Raw genomic sequence first — 14,684 nt, 5'->3', positions numbered from 1 at the left:
AGAAAGGAGTGTCGTTGTTGGTGATGATGTGTTTAGGCACGCCTAAACGACAAATGATATATTCCTTAATGAATGCTGCAATTGTGGCTCCAGTGGTCCCTCGTAGAGGGATGGCTTCGACCCATTTGGTAAAATACTCCATTGCGGTTATTATATACTCATGTTGCTTCGACGATGGCGGGTTGATCTTCCCAATGATGTCGAGTCCCAAGATATAAAATGGCCACGAACTGCTTACCGAATGCAGGGGAATAAAGGGCGCATGGACAAGATTTCCATGGATTTGAAATTTGTGACATCTTTGAACAAAAGCAGCCGCATCATCCTCCATGGTCGGCCAGTAGTACCGCTCGTGTATTTGGAAAAATAACTTCTTTTTTCCTTGGTGCTCTCCTTCGTGCATTTCTTTCAGAATTATTGGGATTTCTGCCTCGCCCAGGCATCGTAATAAATCTCCTCCAAAACTTTTTCGATACAAGATTCCTTCATGGAGTATGAATCTCTTGGATCTTTGCTTCACCTTGGTTGCGTCTTTCTTGCTGGTAGGGAGTACGCCGTCGCGAAGATAACTGATGTACGGCTTTTACCAGTCCCCAGCATGGTCAACATTGAAAACTTCCAATTGATGCGGCGGTGCTTGGAAATTGGAGCAAGATCCTTGAAGCAATCGATATTGAGCCTCCATTTCTGGCCAGTAGTAGCCAAGGCGTTGCAGACGAAGATAAAGTGTTACCACCAACGTTTTCCCGCAAATTTCACCATGAATATGATTAAGCTGTTGCTGTGCCTCTTCATCTCCGAGGCATCTTGACAGGGAACCATCTGGGTTCCGGTGGTACAACATCCCGTGAAGCATGAAAAAGTTTTGTAAGGTTTTGAGACTGACCTTTCCTTGGGAAAGCAAAATGTTAAGTTCTTGAATAATCGGTGTTCTCCAGTCGCTGGTTTCAGTCTCCTTAGATTGTGAAAGCTGTGTTGATGCCATGGCTCACCTTTTCACCGTCAGGGTTTCTTCCAAACCTTCGAACTGCAGCTTCGATGCTAATGTGGCTAGGAAATCATCATGTATGTTGTTTCTACGGCCAACATGTGTTATGGTTGCATCAGCGAAGTAATTTAGCAGCTTTTGCGCCTCGAATCTATAGGGTCCAGTGTCACCTCTTTCAGTGCGTATACGCCATTCATCTGGTTAACCAATAATTTAGAATCTCCCCTTATTTCCAGACGCGTGGCTCCAAATTGCTTGGCTAATGACAATCCTATGAGAAAGGCTTCATATTCTGCTGAATTATTGGTGCAACGAAAGTCTAGCTTGAAGGAATGCGAGAAAACTTCACCGGTTTGGGATACTAGAACCACGCCCGCTCCTCCGGTATTATTGCTAGGGGTGGTGGAGCCATCAAAAAATAGTAGCCACGCTTCTTCTTTGACAAAAGAGATTTCCGCAAATTCTCCAGGAAATTTTTCGTGCAGTGTTGTGGCACCCTCTCCTGGGAAAGATGCTAGTAAATCTGCGACCGCTTGCCCTTTGATAGCTCTTGGGAAAGCACACGTTATATCAAGATCTGATATTTAGAGGATCCATTTGGATGTCCTTCCTATCAGAGCCGGTTTTGAAAGAAAGAACTTCACGGGATCAGACTTATATATCAGTACCACTTTGTTTAAGATAAGATGATGCCTAAACTTCTGAATGGAGTGAATCAGAACTAGGCATGCTTTTTCTTCCTAAGGATATCTGAGTTCAGCATCCCTCAAAGTCCGACTGAAGTACTATATAGGGTGCTCAATTCCTTCATCATCTTCTTGGGCGAGAAGAGCTCCGACAGCAGTATCACTTAAAGCAGTGTAGACACACAACGGTCTTCCTTGTACATGAGATTTCATGACGGCTTGGGATGGAAATATCTGTTGAATCTTCCGAAAAGCCTCTTGTTGTAGCGTTGTCCAAATAAAACTTGCCCTCTTCTTCAGCAAGGGGGTGAATAAAGCAACAAGCTGAGTTAAACCCGGTATAAAACGCCGGATGTAGTTTACCTTACCCATGAAGCTCTGGAGTTCTTTCACATTTTGTGGAGGCGGCATCGTGAGGATGGCTTGGATTTTGGTTGGGTCGACCTTGATTCCCTCGCGTCACCTTGAAACCTAGAGACTTGCCCGAAGAGAGGCCAAAGGTCCACTTCAAAGGATTCATCTTTAGTTTGTATCCACGACACCTTTCAAACACCTGTCACAGAACCTCTGTATGGGCCGCACGGGTTTTTGATTTAACCACTATGTCATCCGCGTAGTCTTCAACTTGATTATGCATCATATCATGGAAAATTACGGTCATGGCGCGTTGGTAGGTGGCGCCAGCATTTTTCAAACCAAAAGGAATCATGGTATAGTAAAAGTTTCCGAGAAGAGTTCCAAAAGCTGTCTTATTTGCGTCGTGCTCGTACATCTTTATTTGATTGTAGCCATTGTACCCTTCCATAAAAGAGAACATGTCGTGACCACTGGTGGCGTCTACCAACATATCAATGTTAGGAAGAGAAAAATCATCCTTGGGGAAGCATTTGTTCAGATCCCTAAAATCAACACAACACCTGATTTGGCCGCTCTTCTTCTTTACTGGAACCACATTGTCCAACCAGATGGGATGGTGAATGGGTTTGATGAAACCAGCGGCTAGTAATTTTTGAATTTCCGTCTTGATCTGTTCTTCCACATCGTGTATGAACTGTCTCGGAGATTGTTTGACCGGTTTGGATCCGGGTATTATATGTAGATGATGAGTAGCCAGTTTCTCATCCAAGCCAGGCATTTCCTCGTACGTCCACGCGAATACATCTTGATATTCCTTAAGATGGTCCACCAGTTTTGCATGTTCGTCGGCACATAGAGTTGAGATGATGGAGACAGGCAGTGGAGATTCCTCACTTCCGATGTTGACAACTTCGAGTTCATCTGTGGTGGAGTTAGTTTCGTCCTGCAGTTTTCGTGGTGCATCCGGCACCTCCTCTTGTGGCTCGCTGCTGTGATTGCATTCCATTGGGTGGAGATACTGGGTGGTAGTCTCCCCTACTAATTGCTAACAGCGACGCTGATATACAGTTTTCCATTTTTCGTCACGACTTGCAATAAAAGCCCGCTCCCGCTTGGTATGAGTATGAGCCATACTTCCGTTCGATAAGGGGAAATTGGCGTGCTTTTCTTTTGGAGGGATGGCACGATATTGGGTCTATTTGTGCAGCGATGCAAGCCTGTCCTATTCTTCGATTGATGTCCATGTCGGGGGTGGAATGCAGTGAAATTTGCCTGAAGAGTCCCGCGAATTTTCTTTCGGTTCGAACATCTCCATACCACAGATTGGTGTATAAGGAGATGATGACGCGGGAATACGAATAACTTCTTCATTCAACATGGTCTTTAGGCACTGGTGATATGTTGAAGGAACGACCTTGTTATCGTGGAGCCACGGTCTTCCCAGTATCATGTGGTAGTCTGGATCCTTTTCGATTACCTTGAACTTTACCTTCGACTGGATTGGTCCTACCGACAGATTCAGGTTGATGTATCCACACGTGCTGGTTTGGTTTCCTTCGAAATCCGTCATCATGGTAGGCTTCCGTATAATTTTTCTTGGCCGCACCTTGGCTGTTCTGAGCATTCTGAGAGTAATAACATTGGAGGACGCCCCCGTGTCGATGAGGGGCCTTTTGAACTCTGAATCCTTTATGCGAGCAGTAACGTGTAGGGCCCGGTTATGTCCTTCTTCTGCCATCATGTCGTCTTTAGTAAATGTAACATTGTTGATGGATATCTCTGATATTCTTGGAGTCTCCGAGCGTAAAGGAACCAAACACGCGTCTAGGGTTATTTGATTAATCGCAGTAAATGTCTTCGCTCGCTGGTCCTTTGAAAGGTGCAGAAGTTCATATAAACTTTCCACCAACTCGGCTGCTTCCTGGTTCACTGGTTTTTGATTGGTTGTGAAGTTGTTGACCTGAGAACAATCATCCGGGACGTCAGTCCCCAGTGCTGGAATTTCCGTGGCGGGTGAACCACTCAAATATGATGTAAATATGATAAGGAAGTTGAGTATGTTGTTTATCGTCTCCTTCATCAGGTCCATGTTCCTTGTGTGGATCTCCTGAACCCGTGCCAATTCGGCCAACCTTGGAATTTCTTCATTGGCTGCGCCTTTAGGCGTCATGTTGGGAGAAGAGACATCGCCATTCGTCGAAGTCTGAAAGGAATTTGGGATCATGGACTCAGTTCTAAGACCGACCATCTTCTGGAAATTGGAGTTGGAACCGAGAGATTTAACCTCCCACTGGGGTCGCCAATTGTTTGTGGGTGAAAACCGTTTGTGCTGATTTTGGTAAATTTGGGTGTGCGGATGAGAAACGAATCTAAACCCTAAACAATGCACTGCATGGGAGTACTCTTGATTCGAGAGATCAATTTGTACAATCCTTGCCTCAACCAAGAAATGGTCGTTCCAGGCTTGCTTCGGTCATAAAGTGAAGGAGAAGGGTTGGTCTTAGGGAGGGAAGCGAAGAGAGTGTTGAGACCAGAATAGTTGATTCTGAAGGTGTGGTTGTTTATGAGTGTATCTGAAAGTAGAACTGGCTAGCAAAACGGAAAGCTACCAGGTGATTTCTAGATACTGTGTTGTTACCGACAAAAAACTTGTTTTTTGGTGAAAATAGGTGAAGCCTATTTATACAAGTCATATTGAAATGTACCCTGGTCTCATAGGAAGTGGAAACGATTGAGTGGTGGAAGAATAGAGTAACGTGTAACCGTCAGTCATTATGCTTCCATGATGAAGGAGGTGAATTCGTTTACACTGTTACTTTTTAACACCACTAATTGTCCTGCTTCATGACACTTTCTTGTAACGGGCGCATTGCACGCCGCACGCTGTAAACCGCCAGACCAATACCCTGATGAGCATCCCCCAGTTTGTGACATGTTTGATGTCTCGAGTGTTTTCGTGGAAAACATGTAGCACCTTGATACGTGTGGGAAGTCAAAGTCAAGGGACTTACCGCAGGAAAATAGCATGCAATGCTATCAGGCTCGTTTTGGATGGTCGCCTAAAACTTGCCACAGGTTTGCCAATTCAGTGGTGAACTTCGATGGCTGAGATCGCATCTCATGAAGGAAGGTAGTCGTTTATTATGGATACCTTGTGTTGGCACCTGATAATGGAGCGATAGTGGCAATAAGGCATGGATGGCATGGCTGGTGCATGCCAGTGGCACGGTGATGCAAGTGGCGCCTGGCGTAACCCTGGCCACTAGATTTAGGCAGCTGGTCGCTTGAAACTTGCCACAAGTCTGTCAGTTCGGTGGCGGACTTGGATGGCTAAGATTGCATCTCATGAGGAAGGATGGCCATTGATTATGGACGCATCTTGTTGTATAGCGAAGTGGTGCCATTGGCATAGTGGAGCCTGATGGAGCCATGGCATAGCGGCATGCCAGTGGCGTAGCTGTGGCAGCCGTTTTGACATATTGGTGTTAGACCCAAATAAGGCTTCTGGTAACACATGCCATGTTGCTAAGTTAATATTGAGGTCTCAGGAGAGCCACTAAACCCAGTTGGCATGGCAACTTTTAGCTAAATTAGGGTTTGGCGTACCGCAACTCTATTTAGCATGTGCGGCATGACTGTGGCATGGTAGCGTGGCTGGCATAGTTAGCACATGCCAGTGGCACGAAGTAGCGCCTGGCGTAGCCATTTCCGCTAGACTTTGATACATCGGTGTTAGACCCAAATGTGGTGTGGCAACATTGACCCTGTTGCCACATCAATCCCAACGCTCTGGGAAACGTTACTTGGCTTGGTTGGCGTAACAACTTTGCCTAAACTAGGGTTTGGCATGTCGAAACCCTAATTGGTGCGTGTGGCATGCGGCCGTGGCATGGCGACACTTTTTGTGCAACGGTGCCATAGCTATGCCAAAGGAACTATGGCAAGGCCGTAGTATGGAACCGGTCGCATGAGTAAGGATTGTCGTGGGTGGCTATGATATGGCGCGTTCCTAGGGCTTCTTAGGCCCTACACGGCTCGTGGCATGTTGTGGGGTCGAAGTGGCATAATTTGTGTTGCGAAAATTAGGGTTTTGGTTAATGCAAGGTCGTGTTTCTTACTAGAAAATCCTAATTTGAGCTTATCATGGCGTTGGCCCCGAACAGGAGGTAGGTTAGCACGTAGGGTGCTATTTATGGCGCGTTGGCGCGTTTTGACAGGTTTGGCACGCCGTTAGCATGTTGACGCGGTAAGTGGCATGTTTGGCATGCCGTTAGTATGTTGGTGCGGTTTTGGGAAGCCAACATGGTATGGCGACATCTTGACACCTCTTTTAAAGTTGTGGAAGGTTTAGAGAAACCTGATTGGTCGAAAAAAAGGGAAGGCCAGCTAAACATAGCGTGGCCACACTTCCAGCATGAGTGTGGCGGCTTTAGAGCGACCTGATTGGTCGATGGAAACTGGGGCCGGTAGGTATGGGCCCAACCACAACTGGTATGAGCGTGGCGGTTTTAAGGCAACTTGATTGGTCGAGGTAAGTAGGGACGGTTTAGGATGGGGTCGTGGCCAATGACAAGTGGCGCCAGCTGGCCTAAGGCATGGCCACGCCTCCCTTTGTTGCTGTGGCTCCCTGTTTCCTGATTCTGGGCAAGGTTTTGCACCTTCTAATCCATGGAAGATTAATTACCTAGTTTTCCTAGGCTTATTTTCGACAAGAAAGGTCTGGTATACTGCGCAAGGCGTAAAAGTAATTGATTGAATTCTATGTGTTGACACAGAGTTCTTTAAGTTCATAGCCAGAGAGCAGCATGCTTTCTGATTGAATACCTTATGCAAAGACCTTATCCTTGATATTTGGAAATCCTTGCTACTCTGCTGCGAGTGAACACAAATTGTCATGCCATATCAACATTAAGGGTCCAGTTGGGTAACACAACATAGAAAGCATTCAAAGAAACTTATATTAAGTGAATATAGGCAAGGCGCCGAAATTTACAGAACGTTGGATGGTTGCTACATGCGCTAGTCTGGATAAATTTCATGTAAATATATTGAATGGCTCAATCAATATGTCAGCGGAGAGGTTAACACTCATGGCTCCGTTTCCTTGCAGAGTGACGTCACATCAGATGCAAGGTTTTACAATTTTAACCCTAAGCTAAAAACCACCATCAACACCAGCCGATCAAGTTTTGTGCACACTAAAGATTATGAACCCAAATAAGAAATCTTATTCGTCTTCAAATCTTCTTAGATCTTCAATAAACACCTTCACACAATCAACTTGAATCTCTTGTGATCAATCATACACAGAACATAGTATGTTAACAATGGATTATCACAAGACGTCTTTAGATCTACAAACAGTCTAAAGATCCCCGTCGAAACTTCGATCTAGTTTGAGTGAATCTTATATTATAAGAGAAGATTCTCAAGCATAAATAAACTAGGTGCAATCAAAGTTCAACCACCCTTAGAGCATCCACAGTCACGACCAAATTTGGGGACTATACCCAAATTTGGTCTCAAAACCAGCCGTAATGGAACGGACTAAAACTATATTTAGTCGAGATAATTAGGGTTTGGGACCAAATCTGGTCGCCGACCCAGACTAAAATCAGTTATAGTGGGACGGGGTTATTATGAGCGTATGAATCCAGACGGGAGTATAGTGAGCGCTTCACACCGGGCGTATGTATAAAGAACGCATGATATTGGGACGGATGTATAAAGAGCGTATGAATGAGGCGTATTTATAAACACCGCCGGACCAAACGGATGTAATACATACGCCCCAGACCGAGTGTAATTGTATTATGTGCGCCTGGTTGGGGCGTTGTTTTAATGTGCGCCTGGTTGGGGCGCTGTTTTAATGTGCGCCTAGTTGGGACGCTGTTTTAATGTGCGTCTGTTCTAAACACTTTAGCAATTTGTTCTAAACACTTTAACATATTGTTCTAAACACTTTAGTCAATGAACTGTGGGGCATTACATGATTATACCTAATAACATTTTAGCAATTACTAATCAAACCCACTAATTAAACACATCTCACCAGGTGCATTTTGTATCTCCGTCCCACCCAGACGCACTTTATATCTCCGTCCCATCCAGACGCAATTTCTATCTCCGTCCCACCAAACGCACTTTCCATCTCCGTTCCTTGTCCGGCGTAAATTATACCTACGTCTCAATCAAGCGCGCATTATACCTCCGTTTCATTCAGACGCATATTATAAACACGCTTCATCAAGAAACGTGGATATAAGTTCCGTCCCGCATCAAGCGTGGGTATAAGTTACGCTTCACCAAATTTTGGTCTACTCCCATTGTGCTTGAACACACAGAATACCAAATTTTTTTGGCTTTTAGTCTGGCTTTTGGTATTTGGCCCGTTTCATGACTGTGGTTGCTCTTAGTCAGCCAAATCAATCGAAAACTAATAATAAACTGCAATTATCTAGTTTCCCACCAACGGTACTCGTAGGGCTTCCCAATCCCAAAGAGGTCTTTAAAACGAGCGATCGTAAGAGATTTCTCCTAATTAGGGTACTTTCCTCTCCGAATAGACGGCTCCACCAGTAACAACACAACTAAGTAGTTTTGCTGGCTCTGAGAATTATTTTTCTCGAAATGCAAACTTCAATATTTATAGACCAAGGATGTTTGGACACCAAGGAATTTCCAAAACCGAATATTCTCCAAGATATGCAATAAATCTAAAAACGGTTTTCATAATTCATGGAAATGTTCTGTCCAATTAATGACCGAAATCTCAGTAGAAAATCTCCAACTAGTAAATGCACATTACTAATTTTTATTTTCTAAAGATATGCTTTTTAATTGCTGGAAATTAAAAGCATATAAAACTAAAAACCTTAATTAAAAGATTCTCAATTTATTTCGATCCGGGATTCTTTCCTTTAGCTATTAAGGAATATCTTTAAACAATAAAAGATAAGAGTTGCTGCACATGTTCAACGTATGTCAACATCTTTACTTTGTAAATCCTTTTTCATATTTACAATCTTGCAACTGATTTGCCACACTTCCAAACAAGTTTAGAATTGGTTCATCTGATTTCCAAGAACTATGTGATTGATCAAAAACATTCAGTCACCATTCATGGGTTTAACGGTTCTACCAAAACAAGTTTCGGTTCTACCTCCATGTGGGTACTAGGATCGGTCACACTAGTTAGCAAAAGTTGGTTGACTAGGTACTAGGATTGGTTACCACATATGTTAGAGCATTGCTCGGTCTAACTCGCATGCGTTGTTATCTCAAGCATGTTTGTCAATGTTAGTGCTCAAAAATATAAGTCTTGATTTCTAGCCTACATAGCTAAAGGTCTCGGATTAGGATAGAAAGTGTGGTTGAGCTCCATAACTCCATGGCAATCATCATACAAGACGAAGGACTACTCAAGGAACTGGTGGATCTTCATCGACTAAAAGGTATGTGGAGACTTGAACTTATTTGTCACTCAAAAGTCTATCTATTCTATCTCCTACTCTTGAGACAAATGTCGTTTTGATATATAGACTTTCATTATACACATTTTCTATTTCGAACCGAGTTTATATCGCCTATCTATTTCTCGAAATATGTGTTGGTAAGCTTTCGCTTTAGCCGAATTCATCTTTACCTAGTGACGGAAGTCATGTTATGTTTCAATCACTTTGAAAATTGCTCTGACGAAAAATGGTCTATGAATAACGGCTATATCCGTCCTCTGAGAATGTTTCAATGATTGAAATGAGAGTTTAGATTACATAACCATTGGTAGGATATAAGCATTCTTGTGGAAACACATATATGTATAAGTCCTTATTCCTTGAACCAAAGTTTAAGAACTTTGTTGATCAAGAGAAATGAAAGTGACGTGAGCCAAGTCCGCGAACTCAGTCCGCGAACTGGCGGAAGTTCTCGACCCGAGAATTTATGGTGGAGTTTGTGAACTCCTTCCATGAGCTTAAGTCCGCGAACTTGAGAAGGTTATATCTAAAACCGGTTGTTCTTGAACTCATGTTTATTTAAACTAAGGAATGCTTTTGCAAACAGTGGCTATAAAGTTCATGAACCGATTCGAGTGAATCAAACCGTTTTTGCTTCGATTGTGTCTTGTGTAGTTACATAAGATCTAATCAATTAAACAACTCTCTAACTAGTTCATTTGAGTCATTTGAACTAGTTATGGTGAAGAAGAATATGGTTGATATGAAAGTAATCATACGGCTAACCATTTGGTTGACTTGCTGAACCAACAAATGTTAATGTTTAGGTACGGTTCATAAACCCAAAATTGGACATTTCATTTGTGTGTGACAAGCTAAGTTTTCGATCTAACGGTTGAGAAATATTAGCTTGGATCTAATCAGGTTTTCATCTAACGGTGAATATTGAATGCTTTGTTACCAAGATAACATTGATTGCAAACCCTGATTTGAAAACTATATAAGGGAGAACTCTAGCAACTGGGAAACCTAATCCCCACACCTTACGTGTGATACTAGTTGCAGAGTCGATTCTCCTTTAACCTTTGGTTTCTTCTTCTAAACCAGGTTAACGACTTAAAGACTTCATTGGGATTGTGAAGCCAGACCGATACTACTTTTCTTGTAGTTGTGTGATCTGATCTTGCATCTTCTATAGTACGAGTACAATTGAAATAATTGGCTTGAGATTTTATATCTCCGATAGGCAAGATAAAAAGTAATCACAAACAAACTTCGTCTCATCGTTTGTGATTCCGCAATATCTTTTTTCGTTGCATCGATTAAGATTATTGTGAGGTGATTGATAATACTAATCTGTTCTTCGGGAATATAAGTCTGGTATTATTGATTGGTTCCTGTTCACCTTGATTTATCAAAAGACGGAACAAAACTCGTAGGTATATTCGTGGGAGACGGATTTATCTGTTATCGTATACTTTTCTGTGTGATACAAATTTATTTATTAAAGTCTTCGACTTTGGGTCGTAGCAACTCTTAGTTGTGGGTGAGATCAGCTAAGGGAATCAAGTGCGCAGTATCCTGCTGGGATCGGAGGCGTAGGAGCATAACTGTACCTTGGATCAGTGTGAGATTGGTTGGGGTTCAACTACAGTCCATACCGAAGTTAGTTTGGAGTAGGCTAGTGTATGTAGCGGCTTAATACAGTGTGTGTTCAATATGGACTAGGTCCCGGGGTTTTTCTGCATTTGCGGTTTCCTCGTTAACAAAATTCTGGTGTCTTTGTTATTTCTATTCTGCATTATATTTGTTTATATAATTGAAATAATATAGGTTGTGCATTGTTCAATCAATTAGAATATCTGAACTTTTGGTTGTTGATTTAAATTGATTGACACTTGGATATTGGTCTTTGGTACCATCCAAGTTATCTCTCTTTGATAAAGACTCGCAGATTTCTATTTGCTTGAGTAAAGATCAAATCGAGAGATTGAGATATAAACTCTTTGATATACTTTTATTTAGATTGAGTCTAACTGTCTAGTTGATTCTCTAGAAAATATATTATAGTTTGTCCATACAGATTGTTAGGCCAAATATTGGGTGTGGTTGTTAGACCCCCGCTTTTTCAACATATATATGGTATAAACTTGTATTCAGTTGCACAACTTATAGGATCGGTCACACCAATTACTAAAACTTCTTAACCTACTACAAGGATCGATTTCACATCTTCTGATTATTCCCAACCAAGTTCTAGGATCGGTTACCCAATGACTAGGAATGGTCACACTGTTGATACATGAAAATAACCAATCCTAGAATGGGCGACCCCTTAATCCATTAAGGGTTCCCTTTTAATATAAAGAGACTTGGGGACTAGGCCAAACCCATTAAGATAGGGAGGATATAGTTTACCCAAGAGTACTCATGGATAGTTGGGCCTTGGCCTAGAAGGAGAGGCCCTTTAGGGTTTGGTGTTAACTTAAGAAAAGGGAAATGGAAAGTTTAGTAATATGATAATCTTATGGGAATTTATCCATAAGAGGGGTATTATAAAAGGGAAAGAAGGTACATCTCTTAAGGCATCATTAATTCCCTACTACTTCCCTAAACTTATCCACTCCTTGGGAGTACTTTCTGTGATTAGGGCTAGTTCCTCCTTCCCACGTTCTACCCATTAACATTGCGACCACAGTGGGAGGTTCTTAGCCTATTTTCCAGCATGATACTCCCAGGTGCGATTCAGGAAGTACCAGCAGGTGGAGCAGTACCTAACCCGGATGGCGTTTCCATAGAAGACGTACAAGGGGAAAGTGATGAACAAATACATTTCCGAGCAGTAGTCACAACACCTATCGTACAAGGAGCAAGAGCATCCCAGGGTGCAGGAGCACTCCAGAAGAAAGGAGAAATGCCTAGAGAGAAAGATGCAGCTGAGACCAGCGAGCAGGAGATGTCCGAAATACAAGAGGAGTTAGACGCGTCCATTAAAAGGCAACAGGAGTTGCGCGGACGTCTGAAGAGAGCAAGGGACCATATCGCGACAGCCACTAAAACAGTCAGCACAAAAAACACAACTCCGGGCACGACAAAAGACGCGATCGCCAAGTATCTAGAGGCCCATTATTGAGTGACGAAGCACAATGCTTACGATTCACTGGAACCCCCATACTCTGCAGAAGTCGCTGATTACTTATATCCCGAGGATTACACATCGCTAAAATTCAAGACATATTGAGGAAAAGGGAATGCGCGGGAACATGTGAGCCGTTTCATATCAGCAATGAATGCGTACGCTCAGGATGACAGCCTCTGCATGAGAGAGTTCCCTAAGTCACTAACGGACAATGCTTTTACCTGGTATGATAACTTGAAACCCGGAAGTGTCAGCTCGTGGCCCGCCATGGAGAAACTTTTTCAGAAGAAGTTTTACTCCACACAAAAAAGAGTCGCAGCAATAGATTTGAGAAGGTGCACCCAGCGGGTCGGAGAAGAAATTGGGACATATATCACTCACTTCCGAGATTTCACACTGGAATGTCACGAGGACATCCCGGAGGAGCGCTTGGTGGAGATTTGTATTCAAGGAATGGATGCAATCTTCCGTATAAACTTGACGAACTTCAAGTTTCAAACTTTTGTGGAGGTCGAAAAGGTTGCATCCCGGATATCATATCGTGCGGATATTATGAACTCGGGGACAAGCGGACACAATTGGCAATTACATTCTGTTAACACTGCATCCAATGACCAAGGAGGTGACATAGGAAAGGGAGGAGATGCCGCTTTCGGCCCCTACCGAGGAGGACAGTCCGGCAGAAGAGGGGTAAGAGTGAATGGAGGAAGATCAAACCCGCCACCACCACTGTCGTGCAGCAGAGAGCAGATAATAGGACTTCTAGAACAATGGGTGGCCAACAAAGAAGAAACTTTGCCGCCCGTGGCTACAGAACCTACCGCGGCAGATAAGATGCACGAACGATACTGCCATTATCACCGGAGGGTCCATCATCCAACTATGGAGTGTTTTTCTTTGCTCTACATAGTGTAGAGAAAACGAGCCAGAGGCGACCTAGAAGTAGGAGAACAAAGCATACAAAAGGACCCGCTCCCTCAACACTAAGTTATGATGATCTCCCATGAACCCACAGAAGGAGAAACCTGGAGACCATGGGAAGACGCGGAGGAGGAGGAAGCATGTGAGGCGTCTCAGACAACCATATTTTCATACACAAATGGAGTCGCTAGCAAATTTTCCCAAACCGTTTTGGCCCATCAATTCTTCGACTCCCTTGGTTTCAGCGAGGATCAAGTCCGCAAGGAATCCAAAGCTATCACAGCAATTGCATATGGAATTACATTCACTGATGAAGATATATGCTATCCAGGGGAACACCTCCGACCCTTGTACCTCACGGCACATATTAACAAGCAACCCCTCAAGCGAGCTTTCATAGATGGTGGAGATTCCCTCAATGTGATCTCCCTACACACATTGGAATCTTCAGGAGTATCAAGAACGTCGATCAAAATGTGCGCAACGATCGTAAGAGGATTTGAAGGACAAACTCAGACGGCAATGAGAGTAGTACATCTAATGATGAAGATCGGGCCTATCAGAGCACTCACCCCTTTTTACATGCTTGAGGATGATACCACATTTCATGTCTTACGAGGGCGAGGATGGCTTCTGAACCACAAGGTAGTAGCGTCTACATATAACCAGTGTGTCAATACTAATATTGGAGGAAAACAATTTCGGATCCCATCCACATGTAATCCGTTTGGTCCTGAGGAGGCTCACATGGAAGACACAGTTTTCTAGACACAACCGATCACGGACCAAGGGAATCATTCAGAGCATTTCACCACCCTCCCTAAGTGGGAAGAGTTCCAGTCTAAGGTACAAACGAAAGAAAAGGCTAAATCGGTCTTTATTCCATCTCGGATGAGACCTCCCGTGGGGACTAAGAGGGTTGTAGTCGAAAAAAAGAATAGTCAATTTAAACGCTTCTCACGACCAGAGGGCGGACATGTTTACCGTTTGTAGCAATTAGCCGGGGAAGCTTCCAATCGACAACATGATTGCGTTATGTCATCGGCGGACGAGGAAATGATGGAAGCAACCCCAGTAATTGAAGATTTGCAGGAAGAGGTAGATCCTTTGATCTCAGAAAAGTGAATAATAGAAGGTTT

Source organism: Papaver somniferum, chromosome 7 (genome assembly GCF_003573695.1).
Source record: "Papaver somniferum cultivar HN1 chromosome 7, ASM357369v1, whole genome shotgun sequence".
In the NCBI taxonomy this organism is placed as follows: domain Eukaryota; kingdom Viridiplantae; phylum Streptophyta; class Magnoliopsida; order Ranunculales; family Papaveraceae; genus Papaver; species Papaver somniferum.
Note: the sequence above shows the minus strand (reverse complement) of the source record.